The sequence below is a fragment of the Acinonyx jubatus genome, chromosome C1 (genome assembly GCF_027475565.1).
Source record: "Acinonyx jubatus isolate Ajub_Pintada_27869175 chromosome C1, VMU_Ajub_asm_v1.0, whole genome shotgun sequence".
NCBI classification, from domain to species: domain Eukaryota; kingdom Metazoa; phylum Chordata; class Mammalia; order Carnivora; family Felidae; genus Acinonyx; species Acinonyx jubatus.
The window spans coordinates 118,813,792-118,820,732 of NC_069381.1; the positions used below are offsets into that span (position 1 = coordinate 118,813,792).

The 6,941-nt window shown below is 37.5% G+C and overlaps 1 pseudogene; it reads left to right on the top strand.

The window, feature by feature from the left end:
* The first annotated feature begins 725 nt into the window (after positions 1-725).
* On the top strand, positions 726-1,462 carry LOC106966430 (40S ribosomal protein SA-like; annotated as a pseudogene).
* The last annotated feature ends 5,479 nt before the right edge of the window (positions 1,463-6,941 follow it).

Genomic DNA, 6,941 nt, shown 5'->3' on the forward strand with positions numbered 1-6,941 from the left:
GTGTCTTCAATTAAAGGGAGCCTCCCATACCGGCTGCAGAGCCAATGATGACATTGTTGTTATAGTGTTATTTCTAATTATTTTAGCATATGTTGACCACAGAATATTTGTATTTTAAAAATCCATAATTAAATAATTAATCCAGGCAATGATCATAATGGCCGTTAACATAAAATAGGAGACATTATCTGCCTTCTCATATAAGTGTAAAGCTTCACTTCTGAACAAGTGTTGCAAAAAAATTGTTTTTAATCTTGAATCAGATTAAGCCTCTAGCTCTGGTGACCAGTGTCCATTAAATACAGAGGACATAAATATATCACATGACCCCACATGCAAGCAATCAGTGAAATCTAGACTGTGGAAAAGTCTGGTCAACAACCAGTCCATTTTTTTTTTCCAACAAATGAATTGCAAGACATAAAAGATGAAAAGAGTTACATTTAATGTGTGGACCTTATTTTGATCCTAATTTAAAAAAATCGATGGCAAAAAGAAAACAAAACCAACAAAAAGCACTCTTATAAGAAAGTCCTAGAAAATTTAATACCTTATTATTTTCTAGAAAATGATCAAACTCACTTGAGGAGATCCAACTAAAGAGATTCATGTTACTGTATTAACCAATACACCTTTCATACAACTATTTTAAAACATCATTATGTATCCTTTCTGTGCTACCCAGGGAGAGAGCCATAAGGTGTTTTATGTTCATGTCATAACTTAAAGGGAAACTTTCACAATGTCCAGAGACCTTTATGTCCTGCAAGTGAAGGAGGAGGGTGTCCTCAAATTCCCTGCAGCAGGAACCCATTTAGGTGGCACCAACCTTGACTTCCAAATAGAACAGTGCATCTACAAAAGGAAAAGTGATGGTATCTACATCATAAATCTGAAGAGAACCTGGGAGAAGCTTCTGCTGGCAGCTTGTGCCATTGTTGCCATTGAAAACCCAACTGATGTCAGTGTCATATCATCCAGGAATACTGGCCAGTGAGCTGTGCTGAAGTTTGCTGCTGCTACTAGAACCATTGTTATTGCTGGCCACGTTACTCCCAGAAATTCACTAACAAGATCCAGGCAGCCTTTCCACAGCCAAGTGGTTACTGATCCCAGGGCGGACCACCAGTCTCTCTCAGAGGCATCTTACGTTAACCTGCCTAGCATTGCTCTGTGTAACACAGATTCTCCTCTGCCCTGTGTGGACATTGCCATCCCTTGCAATAAGAAGGGAGCTCACTCTCTGGGTCTGATATGGCAGATGCTAGCCCAGGAAGTCCTGTGCGTGCGTGGCACCATCCCCCGCGAGCATCCATGGGAGGTAGTGCGTGATCTCTACTTCTGCAGAGATCCTGAAGAGGTTGAAAAGGAAGAGCAGACCGCTGCCGTAAAGGCTGTGACCAGGAGGAATTTCAGGGTGAATGAGCAGCTCCAGCTCCTGAGTTGACTGCTACCCAACCTGAAGTCCCGGACAGGTCTAACGGCCTGCAGGACCCCTCTGCAGCGAGGTGCAGTGGTTCCCTACTGAAGTCTGGAGCACTCAGCTTGCCACTGAAGACTGGTCCACAGTTCCCACTGCTCAGGCCACTGAATGGGTAGGAACAACCATGGAGTGGTTTTAAGCTGCTCTCTACAAACGCAAACAAAATGGAAATAAGGTTGTCAGAAAATAGTTTCTAATAAATAAATAAACAAATAAATCCACATATTATAAAACACATAGAATTGCGGGTTGCTGTATACAAAGACATATTAATAAAGTTCAAAATATTCTCAGGAAAGTTGAAAGTTCTGGGAGAAAAAAAGTTTTAATCTCATTTTTCAGCAATTTCATGGCTATCTTTATAAGAATTTAAAAATTATTACCATTCCTCAGGAAAAAATTCTTCTTTGTCTTCTGGGGCTTGATGGCAATGAATTTACCTAATCACTACCACCTGCCTTACTTATGACTCACAACTCAGGGCTAGATATGTCGTTGTAATTTCTTTCATGTATCAAATAAAAAAAATGCAGCCCCTAAACTTCCAGTGATTAGTGGGTGATCTTAGAATGTTCTTTCCAGTTTCTGGGGCTAAAGTTTTAGACCAATGAATGAAGTAATGAGATGGGAGGTATCTAGAAAGCTCTGGGTAGACTCTTGCCTTTTGTAATCTGTAGAGGGGAGTGATTATTAGAGACCAATACATGCGAACCACAGTTAAATGTTCAACTTTATCTCAGTCACCAACTTCTCTACCTTCAAAACTTTTGTCAGAAGTAAAAGAACAGGGGCGCCTGGGTGGCTCGGTTGGTTGAGCTACAGACTTCGGCTCAGGTCATGATCTCACGGTTTGTGAGTTCGAGCCCTGCGTCAGGCTCTGTGTTGACAGCTCAGAGCCTGGAGCCTGCTTCTGATTCTGTGTCTCCCTCCCTCTCTGCCCCTCCCCTGCTCATGCTCTGTCTCTCTCTGTCTCAGAAATAAATAAACATTAAAAAAAAATTTTTTTTAAAGAAGTAAGAGATCAGATTTATAGAAAAGTCATCATTTTCTTCCTCTTTCTGTCTTTGCTATGTACACATATGTTATTGACGGGAAAAATACAGTGGCTGACATGAAGCAAGGGAGTGGAAAAAGTGAGCTAATATTGAGAATATCCATTTTCTGGATAGCCAAGTGTTAGCTGTTCTGATATTGAAATAGAAAGATCCTTATTCATTTCATTCTCTATGTATAATCCATATGTGTATGCACATATGTGTTATGGATGTGTATAAATAAATGCAAATCCATACACTCATCTATATATGTAAAACGTACACAAATATTTATATACAGAGAGAGAGAGAGAGAGAGATGAAAGAGAATAAAATTCCAAAGAACATTCTTTTCTCCTTAGAGAGTAATGTACTGTATCTCTTCATTTCCTATATGTTTCATAATGAATATATGACTTACATTTTTCTGGATTTATGATACATTTCTAGAGATATAATTGCTATAACTTTACTTTTATAAAGAAAGATATTATTATAATACTAAGTGATTAGTATTATGTTATTAATAAAATAATCACATAAAATAGCATGGACAATAATATTAGAAGATTTTCTTTTTTTCTCTTTACTGGAAAAAATTATCATTAAGGAAGGTATAGGAGAAAAATAATCCCCTTTCCTTTGTTTTTTATTTCTACATGTAGACATACCGAGACACATGAGCATAAATTTTAAATGACAATTTAAAACATGCTTCATATAAAAATATAAATAAAATAGAACATTCTTTCATATTTAAGATTATGAAAATATAGCATATTTAGAGCTTTGAGGGGGAGGGAAAAGAGGGCAGAAATTTCTTTTTTTTTTTTTAATTTATTTATTTTGAGTGAGAGGCAGAAAGCAGAAGTGGGGTAGGGGTAGAGAGAGAATCCCAAGTAGGTTCCATACTGTCAGCACAGAACCCAACACAGGGCTTGAACACTTGAGCTGTGAGATTATGACCTGAGCTGAAGTCAGACGCTTAATCCACTGAGCCACCCAGGTGCCCAAGGGCAGATATTTCTAATGTGAATTCTAAGTTTCTTAAAATAGTAACTCCAGTGCTACTAGGCTGACATTTAGACCTATGCCCAGCATGTACAGGCTACTCACGATTATTTTTTAATGAAGTAACGAGGTGGTAAAAGAATGTCAGCCTGATAGGAGACAGGGGAGATAGAAAGCCTGAAGATTTTTAAGGGAACAATGGAGACAAAGTAGTAGAGTCAGAGCGTTTTTAGTAAAGGGATGGGAACTAACTCAGAAAATGTTTTCTCCCCTTATAAGTATAGATGCAATGTTAATGGTTTTCTTCCGTCCCTTGAGAGTACAGAGAAGTCTCAAAGGACTTTCCAGACCTACTACTGACAAGCTGATCTTCTGCTGCAGGGTTCTTCTGCCTGCACGCCCTACACCTGTCCTTCTGAGTTTCATAAAATGGTCAGGACCGAGATTTCCAGGCTTACCGCCACAGTATATTACAAGAATCAACTCAGATGTATGTGTTGGCACTTTGAAGCAATAAAATTCCCCCAGTTATGGAATGTTTACTATTGTTACTATAATTGTTATTTTTAATAACACGTGCAGAAGTGGCTCAAACATTGTTCAAAATCAAACTCACGTTATTTCGATAGTCACAATAGTTGTGATCCTTTCATTTTTCCCCCCAAGTTAATCGCTAAATTGCTCATCACTACAATGTATTTAGACCTGAATTTAAAACCCACCAACCCCCACAATAACAGCAAGTCCCCTTCCCACTCTTGCCTAATAAGTGGCAAATACCTATGCACTTCTCTAACGATACTTTACACGTAACCTATTATTCTATAGAGTTCTTTGTGTTTTAAGAAACAAATGTATTTCTGTAGAAGCATTTCAATTTTATTACGTTCTTTAGGTTTTAATTAGACCTCCGGAGAAACATCCAGACACATGAATTAAAAGAAAAAAGGTAGAGGCAGCAGGAACACTCTAAAGATTACATAATCTTTAGATTTCATTAGTCTTTGGAGTTGAGTATTTTACTGTGGACGTTCCAGATGGAGATTTTACCTGTAGCACTCATACATAAAATGCCACCCCGCAGGTTGAACTTACCAGAGCCCTCCGCTAGATCCAAACTTGATCAGGCATCTGGTGGCACAGGTCTCAATATGATAGCTATTAGCGGCATAAAAGGTATCATCAGTTTTTTATCCTGCTGTTGTTCCATGCTGACTTTTGTTTCTTAGCAGTTTCACTGAGTACAAAACAAATTGATAGGGTATTTTGCTTTGTTGTATCTCTGTAGACATCCCTTCATCTTCTTCCATTTTAATAGGCCAGTCTCACTTTTCAATGCACATACGTTGTTCATTTGATTTTTGCTAATCAGTTCAGGTTGATGCTGATTAAGAACTTCCATTTGAAGTTTAGCGGTAGACCCAGGAATAAACAATAAGAACTCCTTGTCATTAAGGAGCCCAGGGTAAAGAAGGAGATACCAATGTGTAATTAATCGGTTGTAATATGGCAGGATACATGGGCAATGGCTTAAAGAGTTGTAGAAGAGATGTTGATAATTTCAATCTCGAAGTCACTTGTTATCTTTGACATGCCATCCAACGAATTTCACAATAAAGTGTGGCTTATCTGGTATCCTGTCAATTATAATTTTCTGTGGGTTACTTTTTTTTTTTTTTTGTAGTTTTCCCAAACAAAATCAACTGATATCCCTGATAACGAACATGAAGCAGTCTAAGACAAAAAGAATGCCTTCTGAACATTAAATGGCTTAATTAAGCCCTGGGTTATTTTGTTATTAAAATTTCTTATTTATTATATTCTGCTCCATTAAGAATTGAAATTGCTTATCTGATATGTAAAATCAGTTTTCATAAGCCAGTTTGTCAAGGAGGAAACAGTTCTCTAATTATGCTAGAGTTTACAGTTTCTCATGCATGGTGAGGATGTAGAAAATAATGACCATATACCAAAAATTATTCACTAGGCTTTAAGCTCTATTTATTCTTATATCCTCCAGAATGAACTCATTCCAAGAAAAGAGAATATTTTGTATTAGTAATTGCAGAGAGCAGTAACACACTCTTGATTCTGTCATGTTTTGATATACAAAATTCTAACCCATCGAAATGAAATTTTCTTTGTTACCCATATATTGTGCTTCTTCGCATTCCTTAAAATTCAGGGCAAAATAAAAGAAAATAAACTATATCAAAGAAAGTTTCCAAAATCAAGTTTTTAAATGGGACTTTCTCTTGCCAGTTTTGATATTTGTACCTGGTTTCTGTTTTGTATTGTTTACTCTCCATCTCTGTTTTTTTTCTTCTGTCTCTGAGTTTAGGTTTTCTGTTTTCTACACTTTGCCTTCTCTTCTTGTCCACTTTTGGTTCCCAAAAGGAAGCTTGAACTAGCTCTGCTTTATGTCTGTTTGTGCTCTAGAATGAATCATCACCATATCGAAGAATTCATGAAAGTTGACCTTTTTTTTTAACTATTTTTGTATTTTATGTTTATTTATTTATTTATTTTGAGAGAGAGAGAGGTGAGAGCAGGAAAGAGGCAGAGAGAGAGAGGGAGAGAGAGAATTCTAAGCAGTCTCTGATCTGTTAGTGCAGAGCCCAATATGGTGTTTGAACTCACAAACCATGAGATCATGACCTGAGCTGAAATCAAGAGTTCAGACGCTTAACCGACTAAGCCACCCATGCACCCTGAAAGTTGAATTTTTGTAGTTACCCAGGGATCTTTGTATTATCACCAGTGATTCAAACAGTATGGACAGCTCATTTCTAAAAAAATGAGGTTGACAATCTTAAAAGAATATTTTTATTAAAGAGGATGGTGAAAGATGCAGAAGTCCAACTGCAATGGATTGTGTGGCTCCCACTTCCTGAGACTGACCTCATGGAGTGGGATTCACAACCTATCTTTCTAACTAACCAGCTAACCAACAAATTAACATCAAAACTCTTATCATTGCTTTCTTCCCATCATCTTCCTTTTGCCTGACTGTTCCTAGGCTGCTTGTTTCTGGTCAACAAAAACAACAACCAAATTGTGCTGCTATGAAATGTGTAGTCAAATCAAAATAATACTCACCAATCTCGTCCAGGCCCTCAATGTACCTTTCCAATCCTGTGTGATTCATATGGCATTGTCCTTCTTTGTTTTCAGTTCCCTCTATCCTCTCAACACTCTATATTCCAGCCACTTGAAATCCCCAATTTTTCTCATGTTCTCCTTCAATGCATGATATAATTTTTCCTTTCATTTAGTATGAGTCAAGTTCCAGTGCAGGGATATCAGATCCAAAATATGTGACAGCTAGCATATCGTGTTAGAAGTCCCTTCTTTGTGCTGTTTGAGATTCCCCTGGAAACATCTGCCCCTCATCAGAAAATACAGCAAATTAT